Source organism: Solanum pennellii, chromosome 8 (genome assembly GCF_001406875.1).
Source record: "Solanum pennellii chromosome 8, SPENNV200".
Taxonomy (NCBI): domain Eukaryota; kingdom Viridiplantae; phylum Streptophyta; class Magnoliopsida; order Solanales; family Solanaceae; genus Solanum; species Solanum pennellii.
The window spans coordinates 12,101,068-12,116,277 of NC_028644.1; the positions used below are offsets into that span (position 1 = coordinate 12,101,068).

Here is a 15,210-nt window from a genome sequence, read left to right on the forward strand (position 1 = left end):
TCTAGAACATTTAATAATTAATAAGTTATAGAAAAATGAATACCTTTCATTATTGTACATGTAACCATAATACTATATATATAAAATATGGGCCTATGGCCGATTTTGTTGATTATAGACAAAAAAGATAAATTTTGGGCAACCCAAAATTGATTAGCCCATAAACTAAAAAAAGGTAAATAAATAAAGAATAAAATAAAAGCTAAAAGGAACAGATCTATTCAGAAGGAGATCAAAATTCTTCTTTTTTAGTAGATAAACATAAAAGTGAGCTTCTCTTTCGGTCGTCACCGGCCAGATCCTCAATCATCGCTGGCCAGAGGAGTATGTCGTCGTATCGACATGAGCCTCCATCGTTGCTGGCCAAAGCCCCCACCATCACTGGCCATAGCCTCCCTCGTTGTCGGCATACCCAGTCTTTCTCCGAGCTCTAGCCATGGTTGTAAGTCCTCCCCCTTTCATTTTGCTTACTTCTTCGAGCTGTATATCTCATCTGGATTTCTCCGATTTGTCAATTTTCCAGATGGATTTCTATTAATATGAAGTTTCATCGGTTGAGGACTTCTTTTCTTTGATCTCATCACCATAACTCCGATTTTCATTCATTTCTTTTTTACCAATTTCTTCTAATAAATGTTGTAGCACCTCTTCTTTTTTTATCTATTAAATTATCACATTGTCTTGATATTTAGGCCTATTTCATGTGGTAGTATAATGTACTCCATGATGTGATTTTTTCCCCCCTGAAGTTGTGCCCTCTTCTACGTCTTAGTGGAATGAATTTGTATATTTTCTCCACTAACTTGTGCAAATTTATAAGTTAATTTTGAATTTTACTTTGAGGCAATTAGAATATGAAGGAGCTTGGTTAAAAGCAGCAACACAATGTCCAACTTAGAGAAGGTTAATAATGAAGAAGTCAAGTTCAAGGACCCACTTGTGGTATTTAATTTTTGTTGCTTTATTTGCTTAGTTAGTCAATGTCTAAGGCATGTCACTGTCGAGCTTGGACTAGATATTGTTTTTTTTTTTGAGTAAATCATATATGCCCATTATGAGGAGGAGAGAATTATTGTATATTAAACTTGAGAAAGTGTTAATAGGACCTTTTAGATTATAGTGGGAAGGGTTATCTTAGTTTGTTGAAGAGGGTGGTGGTGTGCAGGTAAGTTGTGTCACACCTTATCTAATTCTATTGAACGTCTTGTTAGAGCCCATAAGAAATTTAGTGCCAAGTAAACCTGTCCAACATGGTTGTAGTACATGATATTATATAGAGTGTTGTAGTGTGGATCAGAACCTGGGGCACCATTTAGTTATTCGTAGGACACATTTGGTATGAGATGGGATAAACGAGGATATGTCATGGATTAGCTATTCCATTTTCTATATGGAACAATTAATCCCATCATTTTAGTACATCTCATAGCATTGCAATCTCTTATCCCACAAACCAAATGCACAATAAAAAAAATCCAACAATATATCCCATGAATTTTATATTCCATCATTCATACTAAATGAGTCTTGATACCTTAGTCACTCAGACATATCTTTGGTACTCCTCAAAAGCATGTTATATTTTTGTGATTTGAATGTCCTTAATTAGAGAGGGAGATAGAATGAAGTAGATAACCTTGTAAAATGTTTTTTCCAAGTTTTTTTTTTTTAAGAAAATTTAGTTAGTATTAATGCCTACAAGATCAGTGAGTCTAATTGTAGAACTTATGGTTGGTTTGCTAGAATTGGTTCTCAACAACTATTTTGTTTCTTCCAGGTGCAAAACACATCGGATGTTGTAATTAGTCACCTCCTATATCTTCTTAACTTGATTCTTTAGTTAGTTACTTGCATATATCTTATACATAGATATAGACTACATGTGCACTTATGAAAAGATACCATATGTAGAATATTGCTATCATAATAATAATGAACCATGTGGATATTTAATTTTGAAGAATTTTTTGTGAGATTGAGTCATAAGCGTTTCGTAGAAAAGATTGACTTGTTGAATCTTTTATGTTTCTTCTTCACCTATATTAATGATTCTATTATTGACAACAATTGTAACTCTTGTTTGTTTTTTCTAGAGATTTTTGGGAACTAGGCATGTTTCCTAGCATGTATTGACAAAGCTAATTTTACAATCAATCCTTCCATTTTTTGTCCTTCATAAGTTTCTGCTATTTAACAACATGAAACTTTCTATGTTGGATATTCCCTCCCAGAAGAATTGATTCTGTAAATGCATGTCATGTTTGATTTTAATTTAAGCTCAATGTTTTGTGGATATTATGTGGATCATTGCAGTATTTCTATTTTTTTATTTTAATTAGTTCTTGAATATTGTCTGTGTATGTCAACTTATAGGATGGATCAAATTTGGCATTGTTGAGGCTTAAGAACTCTGAAGTAGAAATATTTTTCATAAGTTTGGGCATGCTTTACATTTATTTCTTTGAAGAATGCTACTTGTTTTATTCAGCTTCGATTTGCTTTCTAGTGGTTTTCACCTTTTCTTTGAAATTATCATCGGGTTCACTTGATGTTTTGATACGTGTGTAGTAATACCAACACATTGTGGTTACAAATTTTTTTCTTGATTTGTCAAATTCCTTCAAATCTAACTGTGTGAACCAAATGCAGAATTTTTTATCCATACTTGCGGAAATTATTAAAACACACTACACATTTATTATTTTTTATTTGTACAAATGTTCATTATAAAAAAAACTATATTCTAGAAAGTTGAACATATATATGTATCATTTAATAAAAGATTAAATTAGTGAAACCTATTTAAATGCAAATTGTAAATAGTGTTGCTACTAATTTAAATAGGGCAACGTTCACATATAGCAAATAAAAAATTCATATTTATATGCTATAGCAAAGTTTGAATAATTGTGTTCCATAGCAAACATAGAAACTGTATAATTCACTATACATATACAGTTGAAGCAAATTGTATAAAACAAAGTGTATAAAACAAGAAAGAGAAAGATACTTGGGCAGAAAACTGTATAAAAACGAAGTGTATAAAAAGAATTGTATTATTATAAGTATATAGAACGATTATATACAATTTGAATTTGTATAAAATGAGAAAGAGAGAAAGAAAAAAGAGACTTGACAAGGAATATGAAATTGAATCGAATTATATAAAACGAGAAAGAGAGAATTAGATACAATTTGAAAATTGTATAAAACGAGAAAGAGAAGAAAGGGAAAAGAAACTGGGAAGGGGAGTATTTTTATTGTATAATTATAAGTGTATAGGACGAAAATATATGTACTTGCATGTGTATATACAATTTTCTCACGCTTTATACAAACAGAAACGCAATTTATACATTTCGCTTCTGTTTGTATAAGTGAGAAAGGCGAGGGTGGCGAGCGAGATTTGGGAGAGTGGCGAGCGAGGGGAACAAAAATATATGTATATTTATACAATTTTCTCTGTTTTATACAATTAGAAACAATATACACTTGTGTTTGTATAAAAAGTGAGGAAGCGAGCGAGAGATTGGAGAGAGTGGCGAACGAGATATTTGGGAGAGAGGCGCCTGCCAATTTTTTGCAAACTTTTGCTATGGAGCACAATTAAATCAAACCCTAGCTACTCCATTTATTTTAGGTTATTAGTTTGCTATTATATATAATTTTTCCATTTAAATATCAACAGATGCTTGTGATTGGTGATAATATTTCATCCTTTAAAGTTTAATTTTTAGTGAAGACCTCATTAAGGCAATTATATTTTTGTCATAAGAATATGTCTTTAGTGACAACTTTGATTGTTGTTAATTATGATATTTGGTAGTGATAATTTTAATTTGTTTATAGAAATATTTTTAGTGACGATATGATTCTTTTCAGCTCCAAAATTGTAAAAACAAACATAGTTCTCACTATGTTATACATTTAGGGACAATAATTTGTATGTAAGAGACAACTTTCAGTGATGAAATAATATTTTCTTTTTACGAAATACATATAATATTAGAGACAAATGATGTTGTCAAGAATTAAACTAAATATTAAATAAAAAATCAATTTTGTCGGCATTGATGGCTTCTTTGGTGACGAAAACACACAATTACCTACAAAATTTTATAATTTCTTTGACAAACAAGTCCGTCATAAATACTTTATTTGCGGAAAAAAATATTTCTGTAGTTGATACAATCTATTTAGTGATGAAACACTTAGTTTTCTTTGTATACATTTAGTGATCCATGCTTTAAGGATTGAAGGCTGTCAAATTATTTTTTGTCACAAAAGTTTTCTAAATATCAGTTTTCTGCTTGCGCTTCATTCCTAGCAGGTGCTACCCTTCTTCAGCCTCTGCCCCTTCTTCTTCCTCTACCCCTGCCTCAGCCATATCTTCTCGATACGGGCTCCCCTGTTGGCTCATTAATAGAAACTATTTGCTTCGCACTGTTTTTTCTCATGTTGAACATTTGTTCATCGAAGAGTTGAAGAGAATAGATATCAATTTGGATCACCATATTCCAATCGGAAAAAAATTTATGGAACATAGGGAGAAAAAGATGGAGAGATTTTCCTATAATCTTGTAGTCTCTCTCAGAAAAGTATAAACGTCTCTGTTCTGTTTTGTACAGCTCTACTAGAATTGTTTTGTTATAGCGAGATTAACATACCTAGGGCTCTAATACCAACTTTTTCACAACCCAATTCACAGTGATTGACACCAATACTAACCCTCCGGTGGGCGAATACTTACTACAACCAAACGAAATGATACTAACCAAAAGACAAGCATTTAAATCTATAGAAAAATATTTAAATAATCAATTAATAGACTAGTCCCATAAACTCAGTAATTTATCAAAAACAAACATAATCAAGCGGAAATTCAACCCTTAGAACATGAAAGTCATTGTACCGAAAGTTCGAACTAAATGGTGTATTATAAGGGGATGCAATAACTAAACATGTAAAGAATCTATAAGGTCTAAGTCCAAATGAAATGGATTTATATCCTAGATTAATCCATAATAGCCTAAACGAACTAACTCACCCTTGACCTCGACAAGTTAGAGATCTCCTAGCTGAGGTCTCCCAAAAAAACGTCTGAATATTCCCAACTTTTTACCATTAAAGTAATTTTAAAAGGACAGAAAAATCCCCTAGAGAATAAACTGTTTTAAATAAGTCATATAGAAATTAAGATTTATAACTCAATAAGCAAAAAAATTCCAATTTCAAACTAACCAAAAAGCATATAAATAATACTAACGATAAATAATTGACAAAAGAAATAAATGAATACAAACAAAATACTCTTAAAAATAAAACAATTGTTTAGGTCAGACCTTATATATGTATTCCAACATGATGAATTCTTTAAAACTATATGTAGTTGTAAAATTAGGGTTAAGGTTGATAAAAATGTCAACTTCTAAGAAATAAGGATTTCGGTATTGTAACAACATAAAGACCTAAAACACTAACAAATCAAAACGAACATGAAAAAATTATACGTACTGATAAAATTACGGTTTAGGTTTAAAAATATATAATTATACAATATGATTTAGATCTTCTACCTTTGAGACCCTAAAAATCCAATAAAGTTAACTTATGTATATTAAATATATTGTGATATACTATCAAATTTAAACATCTAGTTTAAATTTGGAATCTATTTCAGATTAAATAAATTAAGCTTTCAACTCTTTGAAATGGCTTGAGTATATCATTGTCATTCAATACTTTATTCAAAATGTCTTTTGAAATTAAAACATTTCTAATTCTTGTGTTATATATAAATACGATGTTTACCAAAAGTCCCACTTATATATATATATATATATATATATATACATATATATATATATACATACATATATATATATATATATACATATATATATATATACATACATATATATATATATATACATACATATATATATATATATACTTTGTCTGTTTCTTTAAATTGTTGTCAATGGCTATGATTTTCTCCTACTTGAATTCAAAAATTAATTTTTCTTCTGCTTTTGAACTATTTTTTATGGAGATTTTGATGTTTTGTTTTTATTAGATGCTTTCATATGTTTACTTTAGGCTTGCACATACACCACCCTCTTCTGAACTCATTAGATATTTTGTTGTTGTTGTTAAAACAGTTATTTGCTAAAGTTAATATTTTTCTACAACCATTTTAGTATATAATTTTTTTCTTGAATCGAGGTTTTTTCAAAAATAGTCTCTATACCTCAAAGGTAGGAAAATTAACACTACACCATTTTAGGCCTACAACCAGACCAGTAAAGTGTAGCCTAAACAAGCTAAAAGCGTGGCATTTGATAAAATGCTACACTTTTGGACTTTAGGCAACACTTTTTAGGGGGTGGCCTAAAGAAGCGTAACTTTGACATTAGGCAACACTTTTTAAATGTTGCCACCACAACTACACTTATAAAGCGTTGCAAAGAGGTATAAGGGTTTACTTTGTAGTGATTCATTAGAAACACCTTTTTTTTATTCTACTACACTTAAAGCGTTGCCTTTGCTTCTTTATTGGTCACATTTAAAAAGTGTTGCCTTTTATATCTCATCTATAACAACACTTATAAAGTGTAACTTTTCTTGGACGTCCTACAACAACACTTTTGAAGTGTTGCAACATTATGTATAATTTTGTAGCCACAATTTTTTTTACTCATAATAATGTTTATTTGCATATATTCAATAATCTCTTAAATTAAATATACAAGTGCTATGAAGCACAAAATTAACTAATAATGAAATCGAAGCGATATATTTCAAATAAATTTCGAGAAACATGTCTTGTACAACTAGTATCAATAAATTCAACAAAACCAAATGCATTCAAACATATATGACAATAGTAAAAAAAACACTTCAACATTCACTACAATCGATCGAGTTTACTCTTGGCCACAATTCAAACTAAATTACCGGCATATTCCTGCAAATTCAAAATAAAATTATATGTTAGTGACATAAATCATGCATTTAATATGCTTAATTTCGCAGTAAGCCAAGCCAATTAATAATAATAAAGCTGTGGAAGGGCATAGGAAAGTATTCACTGTAAATATGGCAACATTTAGCCTTTCTATGTACCTTATACTCCTCATAAAAGACTATCTTGATATGTATATTTTGTATGAGTAAAAAGAAATCGACTAAATAACCAGAGACTTAAAGATAATCTTCACAATTTTTTTTGTTCCCGTAAGTAATACTTTAAGGCTCCTATTTTGTTTAATACTACTAATACGAAAAAACATACAATGGGTAAGCTAGTACAAAGGAGTATGCAATAGGGATTATTATCAACTTATTTATCACTAATTGATAAACATGCACTCGATAGTTTGTATGGCAGATACACTTTTTGAAGGAGTCTGAAGAGACTGAACATATACATAAAGAGATAGATCATACTAAATACTAGGGAAAACCATCTTCACCACTTGATACATTGAAAATCAAAATAGGGGATGAGTTGAATGAAGAACAACTAGACAAAGTGGAGTTAAACGCCTCTTCTGTCCAGAATCTTAAGGGACCAACAATATTTCAGAATTTTGATGCTAATGTAACCTAGAGTAATAATGGCACAACAATAACGAAATATTTCTAACAATGAGAGTATATACATTACATCAAGCACTGTATATTATTCAGCAGAAGTAGCACGTCTCAGAAAATTAGGCACAATGGAGCGCCAAAATAATGTAAGTGACTGCGACTTTATCATGTTAAGAGAAATACTTATATATAGTTTTAAGTCATGCTGGAATTTGATACCTGTTTCTTCTCTTCATCAAGCTTTTTCTCTTCTCGCTCAGTGAAGGCTTCACGTTTGTTCAGTTCTCTGCCCCAAGATCAAGTTGTTCTTCTTGCTCTCCAACTCTAAGCTTAACATTTGTTACTCGATTAGGACCTTCTGTACATGCTCACGTGCAAGGTGTTTTATCTCTGTCTGATTACTGCACCATGAATGGTTACGGACGGCTTATAAGTCAATTGAGAAACTAACTTACAAACTAACAAACGTGAAAAGACAAAAAGCCAACATACAAACTATCAAACATGAAAAGCTCAGATAATATTATTAATTGGTGAAGAAAGTGAACATCAATTTAAATTTGGCAAAAATAGCTTATGCAATATGTTGACATATGAACACCAAGCTCACCAACAAATAAGGGTTAGTGAGTGAAGTTATTCAGAACTCAACTATTTTGTATTACTAATACAATAGAACATTTTACAATCTTATAGATATGCATAAGAGATTGACATGAATACCATGTTTTGGTAGATACATCCTCCCATAGCCAAAAAAAATAAAGCTCAGTGAAGCAAATTTAGCATATCAAGAGAGGGTTCTAAGATCTTTTACCCCTCATCAGCATAACAAATACCAAGAACAAATAAAAGACATCATACTCTAAAATATACTTTCTCACAATAAACTTGGTATAAAAAACAACATATAACAAAAGAAGGGTCACAATATATGAAGGGAACTGAACCACAAGATAGAAAGAAACTGTACGACCAGAGTTTTTGTGCAGTAATTCAAATGATTGGTAAAGAGGACATTGTTATAACTTTCAAGTCTTGAGGTAACACTAGCAGGATAATGTTAACAATAGAAGCTGACATTTCCTTACAAAGACATAAACTAGATAGACTTTCATTGCCATTAGATGAGTTATGAAAATGAACTTATACATAGAAAGAGCAGACCACTTCCAGAAGAAGCAGTTTCCTAGGATTGCGGTTTATGTTGGAGGATGTGAACACTCTGCATAAATGATAAGAGAGGTTGCTTTAGTAGGAAGAGAACTCCATTTGCAACGAAATGGTTGAGAGTTTGAATCACCAAAGAAGAGAAACAGGAAACACACTTTTGATCCCTGGGGAGCGGGAGTTATGGGGTGGGATCTTCTAGGTCCAAAGTAACAGACACATATACATAATCTGCACAAGTTTGTTACATAAAAAAAAATTCACAGCCACAACATCTGCATAAGTGTGACTGATAGGAAGACTTGAACAGGCTGCATAAGTGCTACTTACTTTTCTGATCAAATTTTTTGATATTGGTGATAAGAAACAAGCTAAAAATCTTTTTCAGTAATTTGTCAGTTCAAGATGGACATGATAAATATAAGTACAACAATCTTTTGGTAAGTTTAGCTGAAGTAGAAAACTTGCCAATAAATGTGTGAGGTACAACTCTAAGGAACTCCAGATGATCGTACTAACATTGTAGATAGAGAACAAAAAAAACTCAAAGAAGGTACCTAGTCATTGTCAAATAAAATGCAGGTGTCTGCAGCAGTAAGATTAATGCCAAGGCCACCAGCCCTAGTGCTCAGCAGCAATATCCTGCACTCACTGTTAACATCATTGAACTCCTTGGTCTATTCAAAGAAGCAAATACAGTCAGATCTTTTACTTCATGACAAAAGGAGTATAATTAGATCAACTTAATCAAAATCTTTCAGATCTAGAGACACTTTTGTCAAAACAACTTTTAAAAAGTACTTTTGTAGAAAAATAATTTGTGTTTTGTGTTGGTTTTGGTCAAACACGACAATGTAAACAGGAGTGCCTTTTTTGTGCTAGCTTTTAGCCTCCAAGAATCGATCTCAATATTTCTATTGTTTTTTGTTTCATTTTCAATTTAACTACATATTGCATTTCTTTTTTCTAGATGACAAACGTCAGAAGCTACTATTTTCGTGCTTAATTTAGTAATTTTTAGTGATCTTCCAAGTTTTGTTGTTTTTGTGACACTAAAGTTTTTCTTTTGTTGCAAGACAGATTTGGAGAATATGTATATCAGCATATCACAACCTCTCTGATTAGTGGAAATTCCTTGTTATGATGTAACAACTTTGGAAGGACATACATCTAAGGTTTAATCATATCTTTATAAATTTCTCCTAATCCAACAAGATTTCTGTATGGGAGAATCAATATATATCATACCGTTTTTGTCTTCTATATTAACATTACATTTTTTTCTTGTTCTAGGTTTTTGGTTGTGCTTGGAGTCCAAAAGGGTCTTTTCTTGCATATGGGTAAGCATTAATTCCATTTCTTCATTTTATTGCTCTCGTCTATGCATAATCATGTTTATATTGCTACTTTTGTTTCTAATTATTTGTGATTTTTCTACTTTGAAATTTTACAATCATTAGAACCAGGATTTTATGAAGGACGTGAGTAGTTATAGACTTGTCTAAGTAATTATATCTCTTATAGATAATCACGTGTGATATAAATTTAGGTCTGAATATTCTACTACTAGAATTTGGTCTATTGGAGATGGTCTATCTAACTCTACTATCCAAAGTTGAAAAACTTAGAAAATCAAGAATGTTACGACACTTTATTGAAAAACAAGATCTTGTAACTTCGAGACCTAAAAAAATCAATAAAGTGAACTTAAGAATATTAAATATATTGTGATAAACTATCAAATTTATACATCTGGTTTAAATTCTAAATATGCCTTAGATTAAACAAATTTAATCTTTCAATTAGCTATCCTTTAACCCTTTGTCTGTTTCTTTAAGTTGTCGTCAATTCACAACAACAGCTTCTTCACCCTATGATTTCTTTCTACTTGAGTTCGGTAAATCAATTTTCATATTCTTTTGAACTATTTTTATATAGATTTTTATTTTGTGTTTCTATTAGATGATTTGACATGATTTATTTTAGGTTTGTGTATGCATATCCTTTTCAGACCTCATTGGATATGTTGTTGTTGTTGTTGTTGGAGTCCAGAAGGGTCTTTTCTTGCTTCTGTATAAGCATTATTTACATGCATGTAGATGCTTTAGGAAAAAATGATGAAAATATATATATGCACCTAATATTAAAAAAAAATTCAAGTATCCCTAGATTATAATTCCCATACACTATTCCAGTATGATTTGTTTGCACACCAAACAATCCCTTAGATTTTTTTTTTGCTACATTTCAAGCAAGGAATTGATAATGTGGGTAATATTGAACAAATAAAAAAAGCTTATCTACTACCTGCATTTCTACAAGGTATAGTTTCTAGAATAGTGAACTCTAGCCTCTACGTTCCTAAGAACTTTTAAAGTTATTCTCCAACCTCCACAATCGAATATCAATCACACAAAACTTTTGTTTGCAAAACAAGTTACAACCTTGTTGCCTTCCTTGTTCCAACACACTTGAAATTGTCGTTGCCATTATAAGTTTTTACAATTTTTTCTTTCTTCACCGACCATATATTCATGCATTTATCAAATAAATCACTTTTCAGGTATTCACCATTCGGACTAAATGCAACAGAGTAAACAACTTCCCTAGATTAAAAATGGAAGAGAACCTACTTAAAAAAATAAAACATTCGCCAAGAACAACACAATTAACTTATTATCACTCCCCTTCCCTCACATCCCCACCCAAATAAAAGGAATATGTATACAAGTTATCTATTGTTAAAGTGAATACGACTAAACAAACCACATAATACTTGAGCTTGTATTTGATAGTTAAAAAGTATAATTTTTATTAAGAGTCCTTACTTTTATTACTTGTCTCCAAGTACACATAATGAGATAACATCCCTTACCTGTGTCCATTCAACATTTGAGGAAGACGCCTTTGTTCAACATCCCATAGGTTCATGGTAAAGTCAAATGAAGCACTACACAGATAGAAAATAGAACAAAACCAATAAGCTAAAAGAAATAAAAGGTTAGGTGTAATACATTTAATCGGCACAAACCAAAAATACATTTCCTGGATGGCTAAAGTTAAATATATCTCTCTAGATTATTTTACTCGTAGGGGGGATTATGGTTGAGATTGAAATCATTCCATATACATTACAAACTAAACAATGGAAGTATTGAAGACTAGTAGCGATACATGTAAACACAACAAAGACAATTAACATAATCCTTTGCATCTAAAATATAATAAAGTTCATAAATAAAAAGTGTACTAACTCTTATTATCACTTGTTAAAGGTTGATAATATTGCTTATGCTTCTGAGTCCTCAATGAATGATAGTATCACAAAGATTGAAAAATATTGAACGATTGGATGAAATGAATGACTTATGAAAATCATTGAACAAATTTTTAACAAAAGTTGACACCTTAGACAATTTCAAAGTTCCAGTTGCAAAGTTCATCAATAGTTCTCCACTAATCAATCTGATGATTTTGAAAATGAGGATGGCGATGATAATGAAGAAGAATATTATGAGATTGTTACTTCGCCAAAAGTTAAGGAACACAAAGTTAGCAAACAAAATGTTCTACAAAAATTAGATGTTGTTCAAGATATAGAAGCACCATCAAGTAGTAGAAATAATAATAATGATAAAGGAAAATGGAAAAAGGGATAACGTGTAAGAAAGAAAAAAGAAACAAATAATCCTTTTCCTCATCCTCCTCTTGTAGTATGTGGTGGTGGTGGAACAAATATTAATGCAACAGAAGTTCAAGCTAGTACTGAGACAACATGAGGCAAAAACAGCGGTAGTACAAGAGCAGTGGATGAACTCTTTCATTCACTACCACCATCACTAGCACCACCACGTACAACAAGAGTAGGATGAGGAAGAGGATTATTTGTTTCTTTTTTCTTTCTTCCATGTCGTCCCTTTTCCCCTTCTACTTTATTAGTATTCTTATTATTACTATTTGATGGTGCTTCTATAGCTTGAACAACATCTAATTTTTGAAGAAAATTTTGTTTGCTAAATTTATGTTCCTTAACTTTTGGCGACAGCACATACACATTATCTTCTTCTTCATCATCAGAGTTGCATCATTTAATAATCATGATGATTGATTAGTGGATTAAAAATGATGAACTTTGGAATTGGATCTTTGGAATTCTTTAAGGTGTCACCTTTTGTTACCAATTTTTTCAATGGTTCCCATATGTCATTCATCTCGTCAAATGATTCAATACTTTTCCTTTTGTTGAGATACTATAATTATTTGAGGACTTATGAACATAAGTAATACTCTCATCCTTCAATTATAAATCATAAGAGTTAGTACAATCTTCATTCATGAACTTAGTGTAACTTTAGACGCAAAGATTTATGCTAATTGCCTTTTTTGTGTTTAGATGTATCACTATTAGTCTTCAATGATTCTGCTGTTCACTTTTGTAATGTATATGGAATGATTTAAATCTCACCCATAATCCGCCAGCGAGTAAAATAATAGAGAGATACAATTTTACTTTAGCTGTCCAACAAATGGATTTTTGGTGTGTGTTGATTTAACGCATTACACCTAACCTTTTATTTCTTTTAGGGATAATGCACAAGTACCCCCTCAACCTGTGTCCGAAATTTCAGAGACACACTTATACTATACTAAGGTCCTATTACCCCCTGAACTTATTTTATTAATAATTTTCTACCCCTTTTAGGCCTATGTGGCACTAACTTGTGGACCCAACGTTGGTTGAATTTTTTTTCAAGCTAGTGCCACGTAGGAACAAAAGGGGTAGAAAATTACTTATTAAATAAGTTCAGGGGGGTAATAGGACCTTAGAATAGTATAAGTGTGTCTCTGAGATTTCGAGTATAGGTTGAGGGTAGTTGTGCGTTTTACCTTTCTTTTAGCTATTGTCTATTGTATAATGCTTCATTTGAATCTACTGTGAATTTATGGGATGTTGAACAAGTTGTCTTTATCACAGCTTGAAGGGACACATGTAATGGATGTGAACTCATTATGTCTTCTTGGACACAAGAGATAAAAAAGGGATTCTTAATAAATCATACTCTTTAACTGTCAGTTACACATTCAAGTATTATGTAGTTTGTTTACTCATAGTCAATTGAATTATCGATAACCTATATGCCTATTCCTTTTATTTGGTGGGGATATGAGTAAAGAGGAGTGAGAATAACCTAACTATATCGTTCTTGTTGAATGTTTTTATTTTTTACTGAGTAGTTTCTCTTTCGTTTTGAATCAAAGAAAGTATACCATGTTGTATTTTTTCGGAACGGTGAATACACGGGAAGTGATTTATTGGATAAATGCATGAATATATGGTCAGCGGAGGAGGGTAAAATTCTAAAAAAAAATTGAAGTTTGATGGAACAAGGAAGGAAATAAAGTTGCAACTTGTTTTAGGAACAAAAAGCTTTGTGTGTTTAATATTCAATTGTAGAGGTTGAAGAATCACTTTAAAAGGTGTTGGGAACATAGAGGCAGAAATTTTACATTTCGAGAAACTCCACCTTCTAGAAATGCAGACTGTAGATAATTCTTTGTATTTGTCATCGATGTTCAATTTAACCACAGTGTCAATTCTTTGCTTTAAATTTAGCAAAAAACCTAAGGGATCGTTTGGTTTGCGAACAAGTTATACTGGACTATTGTATAGAAATTATAATAGGGAAATTTTTCAAAATGTCAATATTTTAACATTTAAGAGGGCTCATTAGCAACACTTTCAATATTTAGTAAAAATGTCAAAATTTTAATTTGTTATGTATCTTATTTATGTTTATATTATATGTTTTTATTTAAATAATAGAATTATTTAATAACAAAAGAGAGAAAATCAAGGAAAAAAATATTTCAAAAAAAGGTAAATATCATTAATTTTCTCATCAGTTACATTTTAAAATAAAACTCAAAGTTTGTTCTTTTTTTTTCTTCATAATCTTAATCTTTTTTTTATTAGTTTGTATTCATTCCAATAGGTGTGCCAAATGAATTTATAGTTATTTAAAAAATATATTTGTATTCATACTTTTTTTTCATGTGTATTTATTTGTTTCTTTGAAAATTTTGTATTTCGTAATCATTTCAATATGTATTTTATTCGTATTTCTATGTATTCTAATTTTTATTTAGAAATATTGTATAATAATATATAAAATACAAAAAAGTAGTATGATGAAAAAGTGAGAATAGTTTTTAGAGAAGGAACATATCACTGAAAGTTCTCATCATTAACAATTTAAAAAAAACTTCTTTTTCATTCTATTAGATCAACTTTCCTTTGTTATGTTTTCATTTAATTGTATACCAATATTTTTTACATTTTATGTGCTCACTTTACCATTCAAATTAAAATTGATTTTTTTTTCTTTCAAACTACAAATTTTTAACCGGTGATCAAAATTGTATTACTTGATTACTATATATATA

General features: G+C 30.7%; 1 long non-coding RNA gene across 1 annotated transcript in view; it reads left to right on the plus strand.

Moving 5' to 3' along the window:
- Positions 1-201: 201 nt before the first annotated feature.
- LOC107027009 overlaps positions 202-15,210 on the plus strand; it is a 30,214-nt gene continuing 15,205 nt past the window's right edge. The window contains exons 1-3 of the long non-coding RNA XR_001457703.2: positions 202-442; positions 9,847-9,941; positions 10,060-10,106. This is a non-coding gene — a long non-coding RNA (uncharacterized LOC107027009). The remainder of the gene's footprint in view (positions 443-9,846; positions 9,942-10,059; positions 10,107-15,210) is intronic.